Source organism: Nicotiana tomentosiformis, chromosome 5 (assembly GCF_000390325.3).
Source record: "Nicotiana tomentosiformis chromosome 5, ASM39032v3, whole genome shotgun sequence".
Lineage (NCBI taxonomy): Eukaryota > Viridiplantae > Streptophyta > Magnoliopsida > Solanales > Solanaceae > Nicotiana > Nicotiana tomentosiformis.
The window spans coordinates 77,345,580-77,358,251 of record NC_090816.1 but is presented as its reverse complement, the minus strand read 5'-3'; positions in this window follow the sequence as shown (position 1 = coordinate 77,358,251).

Below are 12,672 nucleotides of genomic sequence, written 5' to 3'. Positions count from 1 at the left end.
TTGGAGTTGTAGATATAGGCCCATTCTTCACAACTGCAATCTTTTGAGGATCAACCTTAATTCCTTCTCTGGAGACGACATGACCCAAGAACGTGACAGATTCAAGCAAAAATTCACACTTCGAAAACTTCGCATACAACTTGTGCTGGTACAGAGTCTGCAGAACTGCCCTGAGACGATCGGCATGGTCATCTCGACTTCGTGAATATACAAGAATATCGTCAATGAACATTATCACAAAGGAGTCAAGAAAAGGCTTGAAGACTCAATTCATAAGATCCATGAAAGCTGCCGGAGCATTTGTTAGCCCAAAAGACATCATCAAAAATTCAAAGTGCCCATACCGGGTCCTAAAAGCTATTTTTGGAATATCCTGCTCCCTGATCTTCAATTGATGATACCCTGATCTTAAGTCAATCTTGGAGGAATACCATGTGCCTTGTAATTGATCAAACAAGTCATCTATCCTTGGCAGTGGGTACTTACTCCTGATCGCGACCTTGTTGAGCTGCCGATAGTCAATACACATTCTCAGTGCCACATCCTTCTTCCTTACAAAGAGAACCGGTATGCCCCAAGGTGACACACTCAGTCAGATAAAACCCTTCTATAACAAATCTTTCAATTGTTCCTTTAGTTCCGTCAATTCTACCAGTGCCATTCTGTAGGGTGGAATAGATATAGGTTGCGTTCCTGGAACCATATCGATCCCAAAATCAATTTCCTTGTCTGGTGGGATCCCAAGGAGCTCATCAGGAAAGACCTTCGTAAATGCATTCACAACTGGCACAAACTCAAGTGTAGGTGCCTTAACATCGGTGTCCATAACTTGGACCAAATGGCAAATACACCCTTGTTGATCAACTTCGTGGCCTTAAGGTAGGAAATAAACCTACCCTTCGGCACCACATCATCCCCCCTCCATTCAATAACTGGCTCATTCGGAAATTCAAACCTAACAGTTCTGGTTCGGCAATCAAGCTTGGCGAAACATTAATAAAGCTAGTCCATCCCTATTATTACATCCAAATCAACCATCCTTATTTCAATGATATCGTCCATGATGTCCCGACCATGCACCATGACAATACAATCCCTATAAACCCGCGCAGCCATAATAGACTTTACCAGCCAGAGTAGATACAGAGAACCACTCATGAAGCTGTTCCGGTTCTATCCCAAATTCCATAACAACATAGGGAGTGACATATGACAAAGTGGAATCGGGATCAATAAGAGCATATACATCATGAGATTGGACAGTCAATATACATGTGACAACATCTGGAAAAGCTACTGAACTCTAGCGACCCCTCGTAGCATAGAACCGGCTAGGTCCTCCCGAACTTTGTGCACAACTCCTAGCTGCACCACACCCTGTGTGTGCCGGAGTACCTCGAGTTGGAGGAGATGCTGCAGATGTAGTAGTTGTAGAACTGACTGGTTGTGCCGTACCCCTGCCCACATTCTGGCGGGACGAACGACAATCCCTCTGAATGCGACCCCTCATACCGCACCCGTAGCATACGGGTAGGTACATGTAGCAGACCCCTAAGTGCCCCTAAGTGCATCTTCCCACACTTAGGGCATGGGGGCCTTTGCTGCTACTGGAATCTCCCACTAGGCCGACCATGCTGATAGCATCCCATGTTGCCCTGACCGGACCTGAAACGGCTCCACTGTTTGTGACCAGGCCCTGATGGCTGTGCACTCACTAAAGACGATTGGTTGAGGAGTGATGGCAAGGATTGCCAAGTTGGAAAGGGATGGGGTGTTTGGACTGGGTTGTTCCGATTTGGGCCAAAATTAATTTAAAGAATAGCCATTTTGTGCTTGGTTAAGGAATTGCAATTGTAGCCTGTTAGTTTTAAAAATCCTTTTTCAAATCAATTTCAATAAACTTAAAAATTTCAATAAATGTGGTGATATTATAATTACTATATGTTACTAATTATTCTAATTATCTATAAATGACACGTACTTCAAATTATAGTACTAATTTCAAAATATTAATAAAGTAGCCTAGTTTTGGAATTTAAGGAGTAATTTTGTCAAATAATAAAACCTATATAATGTACATACAAAGGTTATTTTATAATAGTAAATATATTTATAATTACACAATATTAGAAATATGTAATTAATTTTGAAACTAATACTTAATTGATTTATAAAAATAGATATTCATTACTAGAAAGATACCTTTAAAGCATTTATTTTAAATTTTTAAGCATGAATAAATTAATTTTAAAAAGGGAGGGTCAAAATTGGTCGTCAACACTCGTAAGTTTCAAGTATGAAGGGCCAAGCTCTTATTTCTCATATTCCGAGTTATTCCTTATAAATTTGACTATTCCGAATAAGCTTATGTTGAAAAATATATACTAAAAATGTGTGCCAAATGCTCCTATCATATTATGTTCTCCTTCGGGAATGTATTCAAATGTGACTAACATGTCGAAATATTATGATTTCAATCATGTTTCAATTGCAAGTTATTATGCCAAATTGTGGAAGAAAACTCAGTATGCTTAAGACTCTTGTTGCCCATATATGAACTTAAAGTCGCGATTATAAATGCCCTTATTGTTGATAATCCATAATGATGTTTGAAAGTGAAAGAAGGAGCATTAAATATAAAATATGACCGACGTGCCAAGAACGAAATTACACTTGTGGCCACTAGTGCCAACGAATTGAAAAGATGTGTGAAATATTATGAAATGAGGTTTAATTACTTTTTATAATAAATTTTTTGGGAGTATCGTTTAGTCATCGAGGAAGGGTAGGCTGAATTAACCTAATCCCGAAACTACACGTGCCGGTGTAGGAGTGATTGAGGGGTAAATTTTCATATTGATGTGATGAGATTATTCCCCTTAATTAGGATGAGATGATTGCTAGCGGAATGTGATGTCGACCAACATGACATTGTAGTGAGACGGCTTAGCCGATGGGGTTGAGATCAAATGCCATGATGCGCACATGGTGGTGTTGTGGTTGGATGTCTCTAGGTGAGACTGCTTAGCCGATCGGGTCAAGATCGAACTCCGTGCTAAAAACACGATGGTGTATCGATACTAAAGATCTCCCAACCTAAAACACTGTTATTTACTTGAAATTTATCTTTCTCTTAACTTGACATACTTATATTGTTTAAGGCTCTCTTTCATTCCACGTTCTTTCTCATTGTACTGTTACTCGTTCTATTGAGAGGGTTTTTAGTTTTACATACTAGTACTATTCCATATGTACTAACATCTCTTTTGCCGGGGCACTGCATCTTTAATGGATGCAGGTGGTTTCTCAGCAGGCGGCATCCATCAGTGCTAGCGGTACACCCTCTTCCCAGCTGACTTGGTGAGCCCCATTTCATTTCGGGGTCTTGTATCTATTGTGCCTTATATATAATGTTTTGAGGTATAGCCGGGGCCTTGTTGCCGGCACCATCATAATACTCTTTTCTATCCGTTAGAGACTCCGTAGACATAGTGTGGGTTGTATAATGGTGTTGGGAAAGTCAAACTAGAAATATTGTAATTTGTATCACATGTTTCCACCTCTAAACTATGAATGTGTAATGAAAAAGTTTGGAAAATCTTGAATGAAGTTCTAATGTAATGAAATTGATATTATTTATGTAATCTTCTCATTGTCTAATTGATGAAATACATCTTCACTTTATCATGTAAGGTCGGGTAGGGAGCATCTAGACGACCTGACATGTCACCCGTTGATCCCACTAACAAAACAAACACAAATGATCTGAACCGTTGATTCAAACCATCAACGGTCACAAATTACACCCTATTTTCCATTTAAATCTTAACCCACTATCAAAATTATCTCAACCATTGGATCATACAGATCCAATGTCCCCATATTTTCCAAAATTAATTTCTTTTAATGTGTAACGCCCCGATTTATCAGGGTCGTTGATCAAATGATCCAATGGCCCAGGTCTTTTCCCCCATTTTAACTCAGAGACCAGCCGGTCTCACACCCCAAACCCTAGTTCATTTCACCTCACCCAGCCGCCTTTCTTTCCGCTTCTTCTCTCTTTCTCTCATCTTCCCTAAACCCTCATCAATCAACATACCTTGCACAAGTTGGTGCAATGTCGTGAAATCAACCTCAAATCATGTCATATGTCTTCCATATCCAGGATTCCTGCTGAGCTTTTACCTATTTTATCACCAAATCAAATCTCCCAAAATCCAAACTTTAATCTCAGAAATAAGATTTCAAATCGTCACTGATCTTTCAAATCAATGGCATGCATGGCTATTACTTTTGTTCCTACACTCCCAGTCCCGTCGTTCTTTCCGTTTTTGCCTTTCAATTTCAAAACCCTAGTCGAAGAAATCAGACCTCAAAGGTGAAACTTCAAACTCACGTGTGTCTTCCTTCGTTCGTTCAAATCATAGCGAGCAGGAGGTGTTAGCTAGCTTCATCATCAATATTCGACACCCATAGTCAAATACAATGACCTCTGGGTATTAGGGTTTTGACCGATGGTTTCTTGTGCCTCAACTTTGAATTTACACTCCACTCCAGTACTCAACTAAAATCATTACTAATTCCACCCTCTGTCTTCTGATTTTCACTTGATTAGTTGTCATCATCTACCATGCGTCACTCTCCTCTACTGATTTTGAATTTGTAAAGCCCTAAAGCATTGAATTCCACTATAAAAAGAGGCCCTTAATGTTCTTACCAAGAGACGATCTAACACCAACAATCCAGAGCCACCTAAACTCTGAAAAGTCATAAACACTAAGAAATTAGGGTTTCTTATTATTAGATCTCTTACTATTTTTTCCTCTCTTTGCCAAGTTCTTTGCTGGTTCAAGCTTGAAGGTTTTCCTGGGATCTTTGAGCAACAAAGAGAATTTGTTTGGTCTGCTGCCCTTAAGAAGTTCAATACCTTTGTTCGCCTCTCAATGATAAGTTCTTTAGATTATAATTATACTCTGTGTGTTGGACTTGTTTTGATAATCATATTTTGTTAGTATAATAATCCGTTACCAGCAACCTATTCTGTTATGATTCCTAAGTGATAATAGATTAGTTGAATGATAATTATTGATCTTTGTTCTGAGCTTTCTTACAGCCTCCATGCTTAAATTCTATATTTTTATGTTCAATGTAAACTTCATAGTTCTAAGTGACTCATAACGAGCTATTTCCTGTTTTATCGCACTTCTGTAATTTTATGAGTTTTAAAGGCTAAATGTGTTATTTGGTAGCTATTGAAATGTGAATTTGTTCAAGACTTGTGTCCTTGTCCTTTAACCTTAAGTTCGAACTTACAATGTTCAAGAACTTTCTTGTCTGCCAGTGTTCGTTAAAACTGCTTTTGAATTAGCTCTATGGTCTTTATTCTGTTTGATTTCTGTCATTGATACACTAATCATGTTCATGTTTTCATTTCATCAATAATACTGTTATAATGTCCATCTCTGCATATTATTTTCCTGCATTCAATATGTTGTAGTCAGGCTCATTATGTGGTAATCTTAACTGATATACCATATGTCCATGTCACTTAACGAAGTTGAAGGAATCTAAGTACCCAGATGTTTTTTTCTCTGTATCTGTACCTGTTAATTCTAAGAGTGATATCTGAGCTGTCACTAGGAATTTCCCATGATCATGGTCAACTGTTGCATGCATAGGAACACCATCTTATCTGCACCAAGCTGTTTTCTTCTCATGGATCTTTGCTGCATATACATTCTATAAGATTAAGTATTTTCCTCTTTTAGTATAAGTCATGATTTGTTTAGATAAAGTTAACTAGCAATTGTTGCATAGCTAGGTTTTTCTGTTCCATAACCAGTTGAGATCTTCATACACATGTGCAATACAACCCTGTCCTTAGTCTTTGATCCCCTGTGGATTTTTGAAAAGTCTGCATGCATCTATAGTTAGCTTATCTCTTATGAAGAAATGATTTAGGCCTACTGCTAAAACCAATGATAAAATTGAAGCACGATTACTTCATACCTATATGCTGAGCTATATTCATGTTGAGTTTGAACTTATTTGATATAATATTTTCATCTCCTCTCTCCACTTGCCTGATCAGTCTCATCCTGTAATGTGTAAAGTTCCTATACGTGTTTGAGGTCACTACCTCATTTATTCTGCCTATAAGCAGTTGACTGAATGTTGCTAGCCGTTGCTTAATTCTACAACACCATACTCTGTTTTGAACCATGCTCAGTCGTTCTTCCTACTGTTGATCTAAAACTGGTCTCTCAAACCATAATGAAGTCACTTTTTTATATTGTTTGAACATGATAACTAGTTGATACTGTTAGAAGCATGATGATATTTATACCTTAAGGATACTATGTTTAAATCTGTGAGTGTAATCATGATAAGAATTCAGACCCATGACCTTGATTATATCTCTGAAATAATTGTTGACTATGACTGTTAGTTTGAATCTGCCTTGATGCCTTTAAATTGCCAAGTAATATTATCAATGCTTGTTTGAATATGCTCTGCCTTAGTGATTCATTTCTCTAATGATGTAATTATGAAACTGTGTGTATTCTAAACTTAGCCCCTCTCCCTTTAATTTTCCTTGATATGTTTTCCCTATTTAGTATCATAGTAGTATGTATTATCTTGTATTATTAAGAGGAAAGTATATATGTTGTGGTAGGAAGTACTTTAGTATTTAGTTCGCATTGGAAGGGACCTATTGGCAATTTAACCCATAAGGAAATATGTTGTTAGTTATTAAGGGTATTTGAGAGCGGAGTTCGACTTTAGATTGGGATGCCCTCCCGGCACAAGTATTGCCCTGGGCCTTGAGTCCCTTGTGAACTTTGAAGTGTCGGGGGATCCAAAGGGAGCTTCGACCTTGAGTGGGGAGGTTCCCTCCTTAGCTCTTAATTCATTGACACATTTAGTTCTTTAAGGGTTTAGTTTTTAATGACAACGAAAGGTTTCCAATGTGAATTATTTGCTAAAAAAAGCCACCACATTAATATATAATTTTCTCTACCATATTAATATTGTTCTTGCTTTAATTAATTATTTATGTATTTGTCCTGTACATTGAAGTGTTTTGTAGCTGGAACACGTTTAATGTATTGGATATATATCTAATGACTTTCTTATCTTTCACATGTACATCTGTTTGGGCCTCTGAGTTCTTGATGAACTCAGGCCCAATTCCAGCTCTATTGCATCGCGTCCAGGGGTCCAAAGTCAGCTGTGTTCGCTCTCCTTTATTACTGGGCCTATCTTCTTGAGGCCCAATCCCAGAGTCCAGTCCTCTTTCCCTCAATGCTTTTTATCATTATTACTGCCTCGTTAATTTAGTTTACCGCCTTTACTAGTTTAATGTTTTAGTTGTATTTGTTATGTCTTTAGTATTGTTTTATCTCTCATGTATATAACACTCATATATTAGAACACGTGCTTTTTTTTTCTTTTATTCTTTAATATCATATGAACTTAGGCAAGCCTTAAACAATATAGGATTTTAAAAAGGGAAAATTAGCTAACATTAGGTCTTTAGTTCACAAGTTGTAATCTGTTCGATAATTGCTATGATTTTCACTCACCCTTATCTTCTTTAAAAGCTTTTGAAACATAGAACTTAGTGAAAAGCAACTTTATTTCTAAAAGGAAAACTAGTTTCAATTATCGTTCTCTCAAAAGAAAAATCAGAACTTCAGAAGATCATCGCAAGGAATTTCCAGCAATTGTCCTTTCTTTGAAAATCCTTCGCATCTAAGATAAATCTTAGATATGATTTTCTCAAACATCATTATATCATTATGTAAATAACCATCCCCCAATTTAAAGTATTTTCATAACTCAATCTCTTTTATAAACTTATAAAATTTAGACCACTTATGTGCCGATTTCAAAACTCTTTTAACATCTGATTTAATCCTTGTTCTCGCTTGTATCAATCCAAATTATCAATGAACACAAATTGCTTCGGATCCAAATGTGTCAAGTCTAAATGTTTGTCAAACATCCGCAAATTAGGCCTACCTCTGGCAATGAGAGGTCCCCATGAATTCTAGGAATGCGCTAGCTGTAATGCACGAGTTATATGCTCTATGTGATTTCTTGCTCGCATAAATGAAAAAACTGACTCTTACTCCTTTTCTTTTCTTTCTTCTTATTTTCCTTTTGCTTTATTATTACTCCCAAAAGAAAAGAAAGTTGGTTTGCCTCGACTAAAACTGGCGGAGCCACCATACAATCTAAGGTCTAAGGGAAAGATGTCAGCTAGAGAAGACCCAATTGAACATGCTCTAGTTGTAGCCGACAGCCCAGGGCGATCGGGGGAAAAGTACAGTACTAAGAATGATGAGCACGTGACCAGGATGGCCCAAGAAATGGAATCCTTAAGAAAAGAGGTACATCATATTCGAGAATTGGCGCACCTGGCCATGACAACACTTCCTCAACCACCCAGATTCCCTTCTTTAAATTCACTTCCAGATCATTTTCCTTCAACATCACGCAAAAACAACAACATTCCAACCTCAACCCCCACTACCCAAGTTATACCTCTAGTAACACCTGCTAACCCTCCAAATCCTCATGTTCACACCCCCTACGTACCACAATATCCTTAGACATCACAAAACCCGCCTATTACCACTAATGCAACTACCCCTCCTCGCGACTGAGTCACTTTCACCACCAACCAGCACATACATGTGGCACATGCCGCTACTCAGGAGCGGTACGTTCCACCTTTATATGCCGCTACCGAACCTACATTGACAACACCCGTTGTTGATACCCAATTTTGCCCTCATATTTTATAAATATCATATATACTTTTAAAATATTATTTCTGCATCATCACCAATTTACAAGAGTCATATAAGGAATTTCAGTAATATTTCATAATTTTTAAGGATTTAAAATTGATTTTCTCTTGCATTTTAATTGTTTAAATATTTATTAATTATCCTTTCAAATTATTTTGTGATGACTTAATCATTCAAATTTATTATTTACACCCACATGTATGTATTATAATATTCTACTTCATTTTATATAATCACATCTGTATTTTTTGAGCTATTTATATAATTTTACAATAATAGCCTATACTCTAAAATTAATTGCATTTGTCATTTTATTTAGGATCAAAATAATATTTTCATATTTTTTTTAAATCTTCAACTATTATTTTAAAGTATTAAGTTTCGTAAATCGTATTTTTTATATTTGATTTAACTATTTTATTAAATTATTGTCCCTTAATTTCTTGTATTTAAAATCCAGCCCAATCCTAAGCCAATTTTTCGGGCCAAATTAATGGACCAAGTACCCCAAACCTCAGCCCAATAACCCCTAACCCAATACCAGCAACTCACTACCTTATACCCGTCTGCTAATCCGATCCGCCACTCACTAAATCCTGACCGTTGATCTGAAAGATCAACGACCCACAGCCTCCCCCTTATTTTTATTACCCAAAACCCTGAAACCCTAACCCATTACCTCCCAAATGGCCGGCTCAAAATACTCTTAACTCCCCCCTCTCTTATATGAAACCCTAGCATCCGCCTCACCTAATCTTCTCCGATTCCAACCTAAAATATGAAATCATTCTTTGATTCACTTACCTTATTCGTAATACCTCGCTATTATGTACGCGTATGTGGAATTACTTGAGTACTTGCTCAATTTTGGCATGTATGACCTTCTGAGATCGAACTAGATCGACTTTGATCTATGGAATTTGGACGATATTGTGTCCATATACATGAGAAAAAAGGGTGATTCTCACCTTTACTTGCTGGCTTGCGACCCAGGAACCCTAATTAGGGTTTGGAATTTGATTTCTTTCCTTCACCAGTTACTCTACTGATTATATTTAATATTTTCCTTTTACTGGTTTATGTTTGGTTGATGTCATTCCTTGATTGCTCGCCTGATTCAACACTATATAAACCCCTCTCCCAAATTCCCCAAGGAGGAGACATTAATCACTATTATTCTTTTACTCTTTCACTCTATATTGTTCTGAACTTTGATTCTTGGCCGACTGAAAGCCAGGGCTACTAGAATTCGATTAATTGACCTTTATTGGTGCGATCACTACCCGGGGTTCATCTGAAACCCTTGGGAACTCTGACGCACTGAGATTTTGGGTTCTACTGCTCTTTAGTTGACGTTTGGAGTACTGTTGAGATAGTTCTTCTTGTTTATATGTTTATCACTTGATAACTGGTAAGTTCCTTGGCCTTCGCAGTTTCATTCTCCTTCGTTTGTGTTCGTAATCTGTATACTCATGCCACTATAATTTATGTGAGTTAATGTGTTTCTATGCCATCTCTGTATGCAGCCTTATTGGCTCTGAAGTTGTCTTGTGACTCTGAACTTTTTCTAGTATTTGAACTTGCCTAAAATTCCCAACTCTGATATATCTATTACATGTGTTTAATATGAATGATTGTTGGCTCTCTTAAGCATGTTTACCTTAATGTGTGTGTTTGAATGCTTATTACCTGCCACTCTCCCTGAATTTATCCCCTACTTTGTTCTGCATCCTTACGATAGACCAACTCATGTGTTCTAATGTATCTGATACTCTACTGCGACCAATTCTTAACAGTGATGTCAGCTAATTGTGAGCTTTATTGTGTGTTCCATACTTAGTTCAATCCCGGGCTGTTTAATAATACTTATAGTCTATAAGGTAAAATGCAATATCCAGCCTTTATGTGACAATGTAGCTCTTAAGGTGTCTTTGCATATTGAGAATTCTCGCTCTACTACACCAGTTAAGTTTGCTATGTTATGCTGATGTTTGTTGTCAGTCATGCTTTCCTACCCTGTCCTAGATTGTTATGTCAACCAAACTCATGCTTAGGAAGTAATTTAGTCCATGCCTAACTTGTTACTCTTTTGGTCATGCCGTTCATGAGGACCTGTTATTTTGTATTTGTGATTCTCTTATGTGTTTGCTGACTTGCTCAATCCTGCACTCCTTAGTACTAGTTCAGACCTTAGGAATAAATATTTCAGCTGACATTCTTTCACTATATATGGCAAAATAGTATTAGATTTGATGCTTGCTTCTCTTACTGTTGAAGTTTGATATTGTCTCTTATATTGTGAGAACCTTCTCTTGTTAAGTAATTGCTCGACCATGAACCTATACTGTTAATTTCCATGCTGAACATACTACATTGAGGCTGTTCTTTATTGCTCCCTTAGCTTTTCATGATCAGATCCCCTATTAGAAAATTGCCTTAAGCTGTTTTTGACCATGCTAGTGTTTGAAAATTTATTCGAAAGAGTCTGTTATCCCAGGATAATCAATCATGTCCCCTTAAAACGCAAGCATGAACTCGTCTTGTGTGTGTCCTGCCAACGTGTCACATGATTTTGTCTATACATCTTGGTGATAATTAGTTTTACAGCTTTAAGAAAATAAGTGTGTGGGCTTCCTTCCAGGGTTAGTTAGTTCAACATATAGTCTTTTGCTTTTGGGCTTGGCTGTTGGATTCAGACTTACTACAGGTCTTATAAGCTGGTTTTTTGAGTCTACTGGAGTTGTCGAAGGCCTAGAAAAGTACTGGGTTATCTGTACTGGGACTATCATTGGGCCTATAGTGGTCTTTTCTATAATTATTCATAATTGATTATTTCATTCGGGCTGTAATAACTTGTAATAACGAATAATGGGGAAGTTAATAAAAGGGCTGAGGTATTCTAATACTTGCATGAATGGGTAGAAAACATGCATATAGGGTCTATGTGTTCTATTTGCTATTACATCCAGCATGCCTTATTTATTTCGTTTAGCTTATGTTGCACACTGATAAGAATCATGCCTATAGGATTCATGCACACACTTCATTTAACTTGTCAAAATATGCTACACTTATTTCCATGTCCACTTTTCAACATTCTTAGATAATATGCCTATAGGATACAACAATGCAATACTTTTGCTAATCTAGATACCATGGCTATAAGGTTTATTAATTAATCAACTACTCCATGCTACTTTTGTACTGCCTCACTTAGATAGCCTGCCTATAGGGATAAAGTGTTATAAAATCAAATCTAATTGACGCTGCTAATCCTGTGTTTTCAAGAGAGATGAGGTATCTAAACTCCTTAAAATAGGGTCCATTCGGGAGGTTAAGTACCTGGATTGGTTAGCAAACGTAGTGGTACTCCCTAAAAAGGGAATAAATTAAGAATGTATGCAGACTATAAAGATTTGAATAAGGAATGTCCTAAGGACTCTTTCCCTTTGCCCAACATCAATCGCATGATCGATACGACGGCCGGCCACGAGAACCTCAGTTTTCTCGATGCCTATTCGGAGTACAATCAAATTTGGATAGACCCGGGCAATTAGGGAAAAATGTCCTTCATCACTAAGTACGGTACCTATTGCTATAACGTAATGCCATTCAAACTAAAAAATGTCGGTGTCGCTTACCAACGCCTAGTAAATTGGATGTTCAAAGAACAGATAGGAAAATCAGTGGAGGTTTATATTGACGATATGTTGGTTAAGTCCCTGCGAGCAGAGGACCATTTGAAGCATTTGCAGGAAACCTTTGACATATTGAAGAAATACAATATGAAGCTGAACCCAGAAAAAAGTGCATTCGAAGTCGGATCCGGAAAATTTCTCGAATTCATGGTGTC